At 48.6% G+C, this 15,410-nt stretch overlaps 1 protein-coding gene, 1 long non-coding RNA gene and 1 other non-coding gene across 6 annotated transcripts in view; 1 reads left to right on the forward strand and 2 right to left on the reverse strand.

Annotated features, from left to right (window-relative positions):
• Positions 1–1,917: 1,917 nt before the first annotated feature.
• On the reverse strand, positions 1,918–1,999 carry Trnal-uag1 (transfer RNA leucine (anticodon UAG) 1). Its single transcript has one exon. It is a non-coding gene; the product is annotated as a tRNA-Leu (tRNA).
• Positions 2,000–7,920: 5,921 nt separating this feature from the next.
• Positions 7,921–9,327, reverse strand: LOC102556194 (uncharacterized). Its single transcript, NR_197321.1, is given in 2 exon segments — positions 7,921–8,329; positions 8,534–9,327. It is a non-coding gene; the product is annotated as an uncharacterized LOC102556194 (long non-coding RNA).
• The window catches only part of Eef2k (eukaryotic elongation factor-2 kinase), a 63,653-nt gene continuing 57,140 nt past the window's right edge, over positions 8,898–15,410 (forward strand). For 2 of the 4 annotated variants that reach the window (NM_012947.3, XM_087634592.1), the window contains 1 exon segment: positions 8,898–9,114. The gene's annotated coding sequence lies outside the window, so the exon portion shown is untranslated. 4 annotated transcript variants of the gene reach the window in all.

Consider the following 15,410-nt stretch of genomic DNA (forward strand, 5'->3'; position numbering starts at 1 on the left):
TTGTGTTCACCCAAGCCCTGGGATGGTACCGCCCACTATTTGACCACCTCGGTCTCAGTGAGAGGCTCCATCCCATAATCCAATCTCAGGTATGCCTAGAGACTAACCTAACCTAACCTCATCCTTGACAGGTGTGCCACCCAGTGCTTCTAGAACCTGTCTAATTGACCATCCACACTAACCATGCCAACTGGCAGCTGGACTTCCTTCTCTGATAAATTTGTATCATCTAAATGCCCCTCCCTTTCTCTACACTCCCTCTTTCTGCCTTCCCTTCCTGAGAAATGTGTTTAGGGCAGGAGAAGCAGACTCACATGTTCACAGTATTGTCTAGCCAAGAATCAATTTACTTGTTTTCTGGGTTTCTCCTTCTCTTCCCCCTCAAAGCAACAAGACAAAGACCTGGACATAGAGCAACATAGATGTTTATCTCAAGAATTCTTCCATCCTCTCTTTATCGTGTGGGAATGGCTATGGCACCCCCACCCAACACACAAATCCCTGAAGGATTTCAATGCTACCCCAATTAACCAGCCCCTATGAGGCTATGACAGGAAGGGCTGGCTTATTTAAAGGCACTAAAGGAGGAAGCATTGATGCAGAAGAAAGACCACTATAGACTAAGTGACACAGTTGATCAGAATGGGACAGCCAGTGAGACTGGTTTATAAGCCTTCTATTAAAAGCTGTCCCCTGGGTTCGGTCCCCAGCTCCAGGAAAAAAAAAAAAAGCTGTCCCCAATTATGGACCAATGCTAGCCAGCTAAGAGAACCTTAAGCTCACCTTTATATGTTTTCCCAAGCTAAGGACATGGCTCAGTGGGTAAAGGTGCTTGCCACCAAGCCTGATGGATGTCCTGTATTCGATTCCTGGGTTCTACAATCCCACATTGTAGGAGAGAACAGACTCCTACAAATTGTTCTCTGACTTCCGCACATACACAGGTCGGAAGTGGGGTGTACCTTCTCTAAGGGTAAGAAGGGTAAGAGGAGTGCTATCCTAGGATGTGTAAAGCCCTGGGTTCTAACTTCAGCACTTCTGAGAGAGGGGACAGGGAGGGATAGGGAGAGGGGAGGGAGAGGAAGAGGGGGAGGTGTGGGGGGGATAGGGAGGGAGGGGGGAGGGAGAAGGGGAGGGAGAGAGACCTATATAAAGTCTTCCACTATCATTCCCCTCTTCAGAATAAAAATGTGTACTGAGCTGTTCGCCCTTCTTTCCAGCCTATTTCAACATGGATTTTCTTTTTTCTTTTTTTTAAACCAAGGCAAGATTTTCCTGTGTAGATCTGGCTGCCCGGGAGTCAAGTGTAACTGATGAAATAGTAATGTCTCTAAATTCAACAAACTCAGTATATCTGTCTTGCTCACTCCTGAAACCTCTCTGTAAACTGAGTTTCTCTGGTACAAAGTAAAGCTTTCCCAAATAGCTGTGGTTAAATAAGCATTGAGGGGACACTAAACCAAGCCTACAGACCATGTGAAAGAATGAAGCTGAGACCTCAAAATTGGCTCCTACGTGAGACTCCACCCAGCAACCCCAGCCCTCCGACGTCCTTTTTGCCAACAGATTGATAGGTGTCAGCCAGAACCAGGAAGGGACCCTCTCTAACTCATAATCTTTGCCCTTGGCAGAGACCCTGGAAGTGTGAACTCAGACCCACACCGCCTGTTGGGAATTTGCATGGTGTCCGGGATCCATTGACCTGAAAGGGGATAGGGTTTTGTTTTGTTTTTTAGGGAAGAAAACTAGTGGTCGTGACACAGGTTTGTGTACCAGGCTAGAGAAAGAAACCAGTTTCGTTCGTTTCTTTTTTTTATTTCCTTTTGTTTTTGTTTTAAATGAGCTTCAGAAGGACTGAAGAGAGGACAGCCAAAGACATTTAAAAAATGGAGAAAATAAAAAGGAAACCTAGGGATGTGGCAGCGGTGGGATTCGAACCCACGCCATCGAAATGACTGGAGCCTAAATCCAGCGCCTTAGACCACTCGGCCACGCTACCTCCCATTTCTATGGTTAACCATTCAGAGTATATTAGTGTGATGACGCAGTGCGCTGTATTTTGCAAGCTCCGCCCCTGGATCTTTCCGCATGCTCAATACGAACCCAGCCTTTCGGTCTGTAGTGACGTCCGCCTCTGGTTTCCCAGCGCCCTGGTTTCCGCCAAGGCCATCAATCAGGAACGCACCACTAAAAAGGAAAGTGTCTTTCAGGACACTCTTTTCCTCTCAAGACAGTGTCTGAGCGTCAACCATGAACTCTGTATTGTAAAGTGGGAGAATTTTAGTCTTGCACTTTCCGTGACCGTGATGTTGCCTTCAGCCACCTGAGGGCAGTGCTGCGCCGCCGCGTCCTCCAGTCGGGCTCGGCTGGGCGGGGGAGTCACCCGGGAGCCGGGTTTGCGCTGAACTCACCCTGGGCTCTCGCACTTCCACTTCTATTTGTAACCTCTTGGCCCATGGCTGCGTGGTTTCCATGGTGTCCTGGAGTGTTGTCACGGATCTTTTGTTTGTGTGGGCCCTTTCGCTTTATTTATCACATTTTACAGAGTGAGAAAAAGACCTGCCAGTGTGTGTCAGGTACCTCGCCAGGCTAGCTTTCTCCCTCCTCTGAAACCCTGCTCCGATGCACTATTTAAGTTGTTTTCAGGACAATACAATTAGAGTACCGTCTAGCAGACCTTGCGTTTCTGCCATTCAGTACCGCCTAGCAGACCTTGCATTTCTGCCATTCAGAATTTGGAAGATCGACTTGAAATTCTTAAAACAAAATGTAGGTTAAGTTTTTCCTCTTTTCTGATATCTCCAAGTTTGATACTTTTCAAAATCAGTTTTAAATCCTCCCAGTTTCCATTTTGCAGATTTTATTCTTAAATAGGGCCATCCATTTTCTTGCAACGTTTAGGGAAGATAGCAAACAAAACTATAATAATAAAGATGAGTGAATATGCTAACGAATGCCTCTCACACCACCAACCCAAGAGGGGTGTTCACACCCAAATCCCCAAACAGTTCATATTGTCTTATGTGGCAAAAGGAAACCTTTTGGGGGGGGGGGGCAGCTGTCAGCTATGAATGGATGAATGGATGACAGAGTTTCAAGAGCAGAGAGTAGATTCAGGTGTGGTCATACAAACCTAGAGTCCCCTCCCCCCCACTTCTCCCCGCCCCTATACACACACACACACACACACACACACACACACACACACACACACACACACACACGTGTCTTGGATGGAGGCAGGAGGATCAGGAGTTTAAGGACAACCTTGGTTGTATCCCTAATTAGAGGCTACATGACCTGTTAGAGGAGCTGTCTCAAAAACTCTAGGATGGGGAGACTAGCCTAGATTTTCCAAAATGGCCCCGAGAAGAGGTAAGAAACCTCAGGAGATAGGAAGATGGAGATTTGAGGAAGCTAAGAGATGAAGGTGCAAATCAAGGAGTGCAAGTAGGCTCTTCTAAGCTTTGTATATTTATTTACGGGGGTGGGGGTGCACACCAGTATTCATGTGGAGATCAGACAACTTGGAGGAGATGCTGCTTTCTTCTGCCTTGTGGGTTCCCTTTGAGATCAACCTCAGGTTCCTAGGCTTAGCACCAAGTCCCCTTACTCACTGAGCCCTCTCCCCAGCCCTGGATTTTGCCCTGGAAATTCCAAAGAGAAATAGGAGGTGTCTGACTCCTTGAGTTTAGGAAGTCTGTCCTCCAGAATGATTCGAGCTGCTCAATTTGTAATACTTTGTTAAACCAGTACAGTGTAGGGACCCCATGGGCTTGGGAGCCGCGGGCTCACTAGCTTTGTGACCTAGGAAATTTGCTGCAATGGAGCAGCAACAGTCGTAGCCACCCTACAGCATTTGCTGAGAGAATTTTCTTTTTTTCATTCTACCCACAATCTCATTGACCCATAAGGATCAGACATTGGTCTTGTCCTATCGGAGAGAGAGGAGAGAGAGGAGAGAGAGGAGAGAGAGGAGAGAGGAGAGAGGAGAGAGGAGAGAGGAGAGAGGAGAGAGAGAGAGACAGAGAGAGAGAGAGAGAGAGAGAGAGAGAGAGAGAGAGAGAGAGAGAGTCAATCTCACTCTCCTGTTGAGGAGCATAGTCTCCCCGCTGAAACAAGTCCAGCCAGTGAGCTCCAGGTTTCCTTCCCCACACCTCCAGGGCTGGGATTACACTCACCTGCCCTGATGTCTGGCTTTTTACAAGAGTGCAGGGGAGCAGAACTTGGGGCCCTAACTTTGTAAGACAAGTACTTTACTGACTGAGCCATCTCCCCAGACCTGGAAGAAGTTTTTTGTTGTGTTTGTTTACCCTGTGTGGCCCTAGTATTCTTGGAACTTGCTCTGTAGAGTAGGCTGGCCTTAAACTCCAAGATCTGCCTCCTAAATGCTGGCATTAAAGGTAGGTACTCTCAGTACCTGCAGGGTGCAGAAGTAGGCATTGGATTCCCCTATAGCTGGAGTCATAGGCAGCTGTGAGCTATCTGATGTGGAATTGAACTATGGTTTTCTTTCCTTCTTTTTTTTTTTTTCCTTTTCTTTTTTTCAGAGCTGGGGACCGAACCCAGGGCCTTAAGCGCTCTACCACTGAGCTAAATCCCCGTCCCCATGGTTTTCTTTCTTAAAGATTTATTTATTTATTACGTATACAGCGTTCTGCCTGCATGTATCCCTGCAGGTCAGAAGAGGGCACGGGATCTCATTACAAATGGTTGTGAGCCACCACGTGGTTGCTGGGCCTCGTGGTTGCTGGAACTCAGGACCTCTGGAAGAGCTGTCAGTGCTCTTAACTTCAGAGCCATCTGTCCAGAACTATGGTTTTCTACAAGAACAGCCTCTGCTCTTAACCACTGAGTCATTTTTTTTTCAGCCTCCCTGAAGAAGTTTTTAAAGGTCAAGTGTGGCAATCCCTTTACCGCCTATACCTCAAGATCCTCACCATAGCTCTATGGGATTCTGTGAGTGCCTTCTCTACACTTACCCTTGAAGGGACTTGACAGGCCTCGACCAGAAGGAAACTGGACCATGGTAGAACGTAAACTCCAAGAAAACAAATGATAGTTTCTTAGTTACCCAATGCCATATCTTTAGGACTGAGGACAATATTGGCTGAAAGAATATTGGTTGAATGAAAAATGGTTTTGCTTCTTTTAAGTGAGGATGTGTGTACGCATGCTTGAGTGCTGGGGACCAACCCAGGGTCTCCTACAGATTAAGCTCACAATTTGCCCTCAGGATAAGCTATAATATCCCTGCCCTGCTTTTCATTCTTGGTGAAGGCCACTCGATCTGAACTCCTTTGCCATTTGAACTCAAAGACAGAGGCAAGCACTTCTGCCCAGACCTGCCCATCCTAAGAGTTAACAGAATTATTGTCTGGACATGGGCAGGCCCTGGCCTGCCCTCCTGGAAGAACACCCTTTTCTGCAGCCACAAGAACAACAGAGTTCTCTTTATGTAGGCTATCTCCCCAAAATAACTCTAAGTATACTTACACACACACACACACACATGTAATTTTGTACAAATCAGAGTTTATTCCATACTTACTAGGCCTATCATACAAAAATAGGCCTTGGAGAGGTGCACAACTGTTCTCAAGGTGTTCAGGATCTGCTTGCCTCCAACTCCAACCCCAGAGAGGTGAAGATTTACCATTTGCTCCTGTCCAGCCTCTCTCTAGCAGCCTGTGTGTTGGCTGGCCTCACCCATGCCTGCTGACCATGCTTCTCTGGTGATTTATGCCTATGTAACACAACAAGGGCAGATCAAATGCAGACCCAGCCAATGCCGGGGAAGGGTGGGGAGGCCACAGAAGCCAGAGCCACCAGACTGTTTAGTTTTTTGGGTTTTCTGTTTCTAAGTGGCATTTAACTGTAACTGTCATAAAAGTAATCAGTGTTCCCTAGAGAAACAGGAGCAAAGAGAGAAAAGCACAAAGACAAACCACTATTCATGTTCCTACCTCACGAATCTACCTCCCCTTCCCACACAAAGGAAGCTGGGTGCTAAGTTTGAATTGTACCAAAAGCATGCTCATACATTTTTAAATGCCTAATCCTCTGCGTAAAGTTAAAAGTAAAAGTCTTCCTTTACCAGGGAGGTCCACCACATCTAAAACAACAAAACAAACAAGAACAACAAAAACAAAACAAAACAAAAACTGGTCTGGATTCTTCCAGATCTTTTCTTATTCAAATACATAGTCAAATAAAGCCAGAAGCCTCTCTCTTAGAACACCCTAAGACAGGAGAGGAGTAATTTCATGAACTCTGCAAGTCTTTATAAAAACCATCCTGGGGATAGAGAAGTGGCTCAGCTGTTTGGAACATTTGTAGCTCTTGGAGAGGATCCAGGTTCAGTTCTACACAGGACCCATGTGGTGGTTCATAACTGGAAAACTGCAACTCCAGGAGACCGGACAACCTCTTCTGACCTCCACAGGCAACATGTATGTGTGTGGTACATGCAGACAAAATACTCATGAGGTAAATTATCCTTAAAACAAACAACAAAAACTGCTCTAGCCTCAAAGCCCAGGCTGGTCTTGAATTAGCAATCCTGCTTCAGCCTTTTTTTTTTTAACTTTTTTTAAATATATTTTTCCTACATACATAATGAACCAGCCACTTTTAAACTTTTGGTTTTAAGCATTTTTTTAAACTTATTTGCGTATTTTGTCTGCATGTATGCTTGGTGTCAGCAGAGGCTAGAAGAGGACATCAGAACCATTGGAACTGAAGTAACGGTTGTCAACCACCATGTGGGTGCTGGGAAACTGACCTTGTGGAGGGGCAGCCAGTGTTCTCAAAGGCTGAGCTATCTCTTCAGCCCTCTGCCTCAGCTTCCTGAGTTCTAAACTTACAGGCACACGCCACCCCATGCAGCTCCACACGTAGTTGAGTTTGTTGTTGTATTTTAAATGTGGGCATCTATTATAATTTTTTTTAATTACGGTAATTTATTTTGTGTATGTGCATGTATGTAGGTACATTCACACTACGGTGTGTATATTGAGGCCAGAGGATTATCCGGCAGGAATTAGTTATCTTCTACCACATCAGTCCCAGAGATGGACTCCGGCTTATCTGTCAGGTTTGGCGAATGCCTTTACCTCCTAAGCCATCTTATCACCACCCCCAATTTCTTTCGTATGGTGCATATTCTAAGTTACCCTTAGGCATATAACTGGGAGTGGGACTGCTAGGTTCTTTAGTAACATATGAGTATCTGAGGGGTCCAGGGAAACATACTCAGTGTCATTATCTATTTGGAAAGTAGAAAGAAAACTGGATCTAGCCGGGAGTGGTGGTGCAGCTCTCCATGCTGTGGGGCTGATCTTCCAGAAGGGCAGGCTAGATGGGGCACAAGTCCTTTGGCCTGTCATGTTAGGAAGCTCCAGGAAGAAGCATTTGCCTTTCTGAGTTCATGTAGCAACATGGGATCTTAATCAAGAAAATGAAACTTGTCTGGTGTTGTAGTGCATGCCTTTAGTCCTAGAGCTCAAGAGCAGAGACACTGGTCTACACAGTGAGTTTCCACAACAGTCAGAGCTGTGTAGAAAGGCCCTGGCTCAGGAAAGAAGTGGGAGGAGTCAATTTTTTGCAGGGAATGTTCATGCTATCAGGTCTGAAGCCCTGACTTCCCCAGGAGAACAGGTTTACTGCTCTCAATCACCAAAGAGTTTATAGGGCACAGACCTATAAAGATCTGGACTAAACCTTGCCTCTGCCACTTACCCACTTACTGTGTAAGCTTGGAAAAGTCATTTTCCTAGCCTGAGTTCTGTGCACTAAGTGGAGGACAGCTGAGAAGGTCATGATGAGAGTTAGGAGGAGCAATTGTACTCCTTTTGTTACCAGTAACACAATATTACAGACCGTCAGGTGCTGTGATAAAACACCATGGCAAAAGCAACCTGGGGAGGAAAGGGTTTATTTCGGCTTATAGCATACAGTCAGTCTGTCCTGAAGGGAAGTCAGGGCAGGCACCTGAGGCAGGAACTGAAGCAGAGAACACTGGGGACCCCTGCTTATTGGCTTGCTTTGCCTGCTTGCTTAGAGTATACCCAGAAGTACCTGCCCAGGGGTGGCACCGCCCACAGTGAGCTGGACCCTTCCAAATCAATCATCAATTAAGAAAATGGCCCACAGGCCAATCTCTTGGAGGCATTTTCTCTTTCCAGATGACCTGGGTTTGTGTCAAATTGTCAAATATAAATGGCACAGACTAGATGAACTCCCTCTGTAGACCAGGCTGGCCTCAAACTCACGAAGTTTCTTCTGCTTCTGCCTCCTGAGTCCTAGGATGTGCCACCACTGCCCGGCCCTGATGAAGATATTAAGTAAAAATGACAGAAATATTTGGAATTGTCAAACATTAAACATTAAATTTAAACCAAATATATATTTATATAAACATTAAATTTAAACAAAATTATAGGTTATATATATTGTTCACATATTTATAATTTTACACTTATATTTATAAATTTGTATATTCTATGTAAATATTAAATACATATATGCTTACCATGAATTTGGATTCTTTGAGTTTTCAACACAATTTTTGTTGTTTCACCCTCTCCTGCATTCCCCCTCCCTCTCTTGGAAAGTGTCTTAAGTTTCTTCAAAACAGAAGTCGAGAAATTCTAAAGATTTTCTGATAAAAGCCTTTTAGGCTATTGCTCGGAAAAGAGACTCACGCGGCACAGTAACCGGCTTTAGACCCAAACGCTCAGGAAGCGTTCAACAGGCGGGGGAGCCAAAAGAACGCGGCGGCTGCAGGGCTGCAGGGAGGTGATGGCCACCCGGGGCAGCCACGTGAGCCCGGGCGTGCGCCCCGTACGTCGGTCCCGCCCCAGCTCTGGTCCCAGCCTCCGGCTCCAACCCCAGCCACAACAGCCCCAGCTCCAGCCGGCGCTCCGCTCCAGCGCTCGGACGTCTCCAGGCACCCCACTGCGGCTGCGGGCCTGGCTCTCTGTCGCGTGCGCTCGTACCCCAGGATTCTCCTCCCGCCCTGCACCCTGGAGCGTCCGGCCGCCAGCCTCTGCCAGCTCCTCGGGATCCTTGCGGCCGTGGGCAGCGGCTGTCGCGCCTGTCCCACTTTGGGAGGTAGGTGACCGGGCTGGATGGGGAGCCCGCGCCTCCAGCTGCAGTGGCCCCCCGAAAGGAGCTTCTTTGGTTGCAGAGCTTCCGCGGGGCTCAGTATTTGCGCCTATAAAGAAAAGAATGAAAGACGCTGGCAAGCGATGGGCGGGCGCCGTTCGGGTTGCACCAGGCAGCGCACGCGGGCTTCCGCCAGGGTCTCTCCTTCGTGTCTCGGAGAACCCGCCTGTCCCTCTGAAGCGCTCAAGCAGCATTCCCCTCACGAGGTTCCCCCACACTAGAGGCCTGTGCGAGCCTCAGTCGAGGAATCTCGAGATCTGTGCAGCATACGCCCTTGCAGCATTGTTGTTGAGGGAGTTGGGGTGTTGGCAGGCGTTGGAGACTTGTGCGCCAAGGGGCTGAGCATTCATATGCAGTTGGTGGCGCGGGGGCGGGGACCTCCCGGGTAAGCCTCGGGCCAAATCTAGCTTGTGTCTGTTAAGGGAATTGCGGGGAACCTGCCCAGCTGCGCCCTGTGTGTGACTGATCGCGTGTATTTCGGAGGAGTGAGATCTGACTTGGGGATTCTCCTTGGGGGCGCTGGGACCACTGAACAGATTTTACGGAGGAGAACGCCGAGGTCCAAAGAGGCCCCCAGACCCACGGAGGCTAGGTAGGGAATGTAGAGTAAGTAAACTAGGACTCTGAGTGTGGGGGTTAAGAGTGAAATTTTGGGAAGACTTCCCGGAGAAGGTGCTGTTTGCGCGGTGAGGAGGATGAAACCAATGGAAGGAGAGGGCCCAGGCCGTGTTCAAACCTCGACCTTAGACAGCTCTTCATCCTTCTCTGCGGCGGCAACAGTTCCCGGGAAAGGAAAGGCAGGCGGGAGCTAGAAAGGGGCTGGGGTGGGGGTCGGCTCTTTGTTCCAAATACCTAGGTTCTTTTGAAATACCAGGGTCAGAGCGCGTTAGCTGTCACTTTCCTGAATGACTCTTGCCACGCTGTTTCACAAACATATTTTCAAACCTTTTACCCTGCACTGGTCAGACTCAAGAGGTCTTGTCACCTACAGCGCTAGCAGCTGTTAATTTACGCCTGGGAACCTCGTGTAGGAACGTAGGGTGCCCAGAGAACCGAGCTGTTGTTCGGGGCTCCTTCTCTACCTTAATTTCTATTGTGAAGAAGAACTTCAGGACCAGCATAGCAACCAAGTAGTAACAGCTTTGGGGAGGCTTTAGGTGGAAGGAGAGGAGGTATCTTATGAGGCAGCTGCAGGAATCAGTTACTCAGGATCCCAGGGTGCCACAGTGTGCACACCTGGGATGATCCTGGCTTTGAGCCTTAAGCTTGTTGGATGAGGGACTGTGTGGGGGAGGGGAGCATGGCCGGCTCGGTGGAGAGCACTCTCCCCTGAGGTGAAAGGGAAAAGAGCTCCTGGGGACTCAGTTGCCCTGGCCTTGTATCTGGTGGACACAACCATGCCACACCATCTCCTGGGGATCCAGCGTCTTCTTCTGACTTCCTCAGTCACCTTCGTGTACACACACACACACACACACACACACACACACACCACAAATTAAATAAAGAATATCTCACTAAACTCTTGCAACTAGGCTTCGAGGAAGAAAAGGGTTGAGTCACTACAGTACGGTAGTAAAGCTGAGAGAAACTTTTCACAGGCTGAAGAGTCAGAGGGAGTGTAGGCTGTGGTTCTAACTTCTGGGCACATCAGCGGCCTCTGCCTGGCTTGTTTGCATCTGATTGCTAGACCACACTAGAGTCTCCTTGAGGAGGCTTGGAGCGAGGCTCCCAATTTGCATTTCCAAGTAATTCCCAGGGGAGGTTCCTAGCTGCTCCGGGTGAGTTGAGGAAGTAAAGACTATATTTAAAAGGCCCAGCTTTCTGGCTGTGTGATTATAGGTAAGTCACTACACTTCTCTGTTCCTCAGCCGCCACCCCCCCCACCCCCCCACCCTCCCACCCCCGAGAATGAAGCAGATAGCATCTGCCTCTTGGGACTCGAGGCAGGTCTGAAGGAGGGGCTGTGTCAACAGGTGTGATGGAAGAGTGGATCACTCGGCAGGGGACAAGTTGGCAGTAGGTTGAATAAGGAGAATAGCTCGAGGCAGGTGACTGAAGGAAGGCACAGTGCTGGACTCCTGTGTCAGGTGTTGGAGCCTGTGTCCTCCCTGGAGCTCAGAGAAGGTACAGGCAGGTGTTCTGTGATGATGTGGAAATGTCGTCAGCCCAATCTGGCCAAGGTGTGGAAAGTGAGCAGCTGAGTGGGCCTGGAAGTGGTGCAAAGTTATTTGGGCCACATTTCGTATGCCTAAATGCAACCACAGGGCTTCACTAAGGTGTGGGAGATGCTGAGGCACACGGTCTCTGGCTGAGCCAATTGAGGCTGCTCTAGGCAGCACCCAGCACTGGCGTCTTGAGCACTGGACTCATTTCTTGGTTTCTTTGGAATGAAAAAAACAGGACTGGGGATGTGGCCTGATAGCGCGCTTCCAAACAAGCACAAGGCCCTGGGTTTCACCTCAGCACCTCATAAATCATGCCCATTATCCCAGAACTAGGGAGGAAAGAAGCAAGACAGTCAGAAGTTTGAGGTCACTGGCCAACCTGGCTATGAAAGACCCTGTCTCAAAAGAAAAACAAAAGCCACAGACAAACCCATAATTGAAAGCTTAAGAATTCAGCAGTGGTGGCACATGCCTCTAATTGGGGCACAGAGGCAGGCAGATCCATGATTTGGGGCCAGCCTGGTCTACAGAGCTAGTTCCAGGACAGCCAGGCCTACACGGAGAAACCCTGTCTTGGAAAAGCAAAGAAAGGAAAGCTCAAATTAGGCTGAGCTCTGTGTCCCCTGGCCAGGGCTCTGAAGCAGGTTCTGCGGTTAGGAGTGGACCCTGTCCTAAACATGAGACTTAATGGAGCAGGATGGGATGGAGCCCTATGGTACCAATACAGTGCAGTACCTGGTTGATGGGACTCAAACACTTTTCCGCTTTGTTCTATGAATTCCTGAGTGGGGGAGGGGCAGCATCAGGAATCAGGAAATGAAGCATCAAGTGAGGATTTCATTAATATCTATGGTATCAGCACCAAGGGCTCACAGATAAATTGCCAACAATGAAGAGAAACAGCACTTTATGTCAAAGTAAAAGAACCAAGATATCCACGCCGGCTTCCTCCATCAGACTCCTGTTTTCTAAGCCCAGAGTCAGTCACCATTTACATGAGCTTGCCAGATCTTCCTACCCTCACATCCAGATCTGGCTGCTTAGAGTGCCTCAGAGTACTCAGAGGGGCCATACCTGTCTTTCTGCTGCAGGATCAAGCTCAGCACTTCCCTCCCCTAGAAGGCCTTCCGTGGGTCATTTCCTTGCCTGCGAATCAGCAGACAGCAAACAGTAGATACTCAGGGAGACCAGCTCCTCAGTCCCGCCATGCCTCAGTCCCGCCATGCCTCAGTCCCGCCATGCCTCAGTCCCGCCATGCCTCAGTCCCACCATGCCCGGCATAGAATTGGTGCTGGAAAATACCAGCTGCTATTCCATCCTGACCACCCTACTCTCCTCTATCATCCCCCACCTCCACCCTGGCACCTCTTCCTAGGCTCTGCATAACAATTCCTGTTACACACCAAGGACAACAGTAATAACCCCGCTAAAGATGGCCATATCCCACCCCTGGGAGTGTGTGGCCTTATACAGCAAATCACACTTCTTAGAGAGGAGCAATGGGGGCATTGTCCTGGATTACCTTAACTACACTACAGGGTCCTTATAGAGAAGAGGTAGAAGTCAGGCATGGTGGCACTGTCATACCCTTAGTCCCAGCATTCCACAGGCAAAGACAAACAGATCCCTAAGTGTGAGGCCTGCCTGGTCTACACAGCAAGTTCCAGGAAAGCCAGGGCTAAACAGAGAAACCCTGTCTTGAAAATTCCATCCATCCATCCATCCATTCATCCATCCATCAATCAATAAGAGGTAGAAGGGTAGAGAAAAGAAGAGCTGTGACCAAGGAAGCAGGAACTCTGGACAGAGGTATTTAGAGTTAGGGTTTAGCTAATCATGAGAGCGCTTGCCTAGCGTGTGCCAGGCTCTGGATTCTGCCCTCAGCACTGGAAATGAAGGAGGGAGGAAGACTGAGGAGGGGAAGGGAAGGGATGGGAGGAGGATGGGAAGACAAGAAGGAAAGCAGTTTGAGGATTCAGGCTGCTGGCTCTGAAAGAGGAGCCCATCGGACTTCTGTCTCTAGAATTTTAAGTCAAGAAAGACCTTGAGTCATTTTGCATCAGCTCACATGACCAAACAGGCTCCAGCCGGGGCCGCTCCATCCTGCCTCACAGCAACATCTGGAGTCAGTTTTAATTGTTCTGCTTCTAGTGCCTCTGGCAGTAAGTGGAGATCACTAATGCTGCTAAATGTTTGACATCCCATAGGACATGTTGCCCTATAAGAAAGAATTGTACCAGCTCGGCCGGGCAGTGGTGGGATATACCTTTAGTCCTAGCACTCTGAAGGCAAAGGTCTGTGGATCTCTGTGACTTCAAGGACAGCCTGGTCTACAGATGGATTCCAGGCCGGCCAGGGCTACATGAAGAAACCTGGTCTCAAAAAAAAAGGGGAGGTGGGGAAAGAAAAAGAATTGGACCAGCTCATTGTCAATAGCACAGAGGCAGAGAAACCGTTCTCAGAGGGGAAGAGAGCTGCCAAGTGAGCATGCGGACCCTGGTTTAGATCCCAGCACGTACACAAAAACCTGGGCATGGTGGGTGCTACAAAGGGATTCCTGGGGCTTGCTGGCTACCAGCCTTGCTTCAGCTTCAGTGAGAGACCACATCTCAAAGGAATGAGGTGGTGTATGATAGAGTAGGTTACTCAGTGACCTCTGGCTTCTATACACACACACACACACACACACACACACACACACACAAGCCTTTCCTGACCCTCCTCTCTGTGGAAACAGTCTCCATATATTCCACAGGAGCAAAGATACCAACTTCCTGGCTAACAGGAGTAGCAACCTGTTTGGAAGGACAGGAGCTAAGTCAACATTCATTTCTACTGAAAATGCACGTGCTACAACCTGGACTCTGTCCATACAAACACACCATTATGCAAGCGTTCTTTGTTTTAAAATCTGCAGCTGACATTTTAGAGCATAAAGCAGAAAAGATTGTCGTTCTAGCTTCAATGAGCCACATGCACAAGGGGGCTTTGGATTTTAATGTTTAATCATCTTATAGGCTTTTCTGTCCCCAGGACATAGTGTACTCCTGGCTGGTCGCACCAGGGATACAGTGTGCCTCGCTTTTTCAGGATGCACTCTGTGTTTACACAGTCTTCTCTGTGGCCAGGCCATGTGAATATTCGCAAAGAGGAATGGTGTCTCACTTCTCTAGCTGCAGCCCAGAGTGCCAGGCCTGGCACAAACTAACTGTGCAAGTCACAGGAACGAACTACAGAAAGGCTGGCCATCTCCAGCTAGCATATGGGACACTGAGGTGTCCCGTATGGACACTGGGGATTTGGTGGCCCAGTGGCACGGTTGAGACCTCAAGAGGGAAAACCAAATCGTGAAAAAATTAAAAAGGACTGTAAACTGTAATCTGTTCGAACTTGGAAACACACAGATCTCAGTTCAAGTCCTAACTTTGCCATAGCCAGCTGAGCAGTCACTTAACCCGTAGTCAGTCTGTCAAATTATTCACCTCAGAGAGGGAAGCAGAGCAGGGTAGGAAGGAGTGACAGAGGAAGATGACTAGGAAAAGCCCCTGTGGCTCAGAGGCTCCTGTCATTGTCACACATGTGCCGAACTGCTTAGTTCAGCACCTGGCATGCAGCCAGACCTTTGAACGAATGGCTACTCTTACTTCTGTGAAAATCCTGTCAGGTTGAGGACATCGGAGTCCAGGTCTTTGCTTCTTTCTCATCCCTCTGCAGCATCAAAAGCCCATTTTTCCCCACTGTCAATACGTGGCAGGACCTCATGCTACCCTCTGAGGAGTGTTCTGCCAACTCTGCTGGCCAGAAAGCTCCTGCCTGGCACCTAAAGAATCATCCAGAGCCTCCTGTGGGAGTGGAGGAAGCAGAGAGAAAGGGGGGGGGGGTAGGGAGGGGCCAAGCCTTGTTATCACAGCAGGAAATCCACGGTGAAAGATCATAGATCACAGAAGGAGGGTGTGATGGTGAGCCCAGCCTGTGAGCCCAGCTCTGAGGACCCTGTGAGGCAGGAAGAACCAGAATTCCAGAAATGGATAGGTAGGGAACAGCGGGAAGGGAACGTATGCTATCGTGATGGTG

The sequence above is a fragment of the Rattus norvegicus genome, chromosome 1 (genome assembly GCF_021556685.1).
Source record: "Rattus norvegicus strain SHRSP/BbbUtx chromosome 1, alternate assembly SHRSP_T2T, whole genome shotgun sequence".
NCBI classification, from domain to species: domain Eukaryota; kingdom Metazoa; phylum Chordata; class Mammalia; order Rodentia; family Muridae; genus Rattus; species Rattus norvegicus.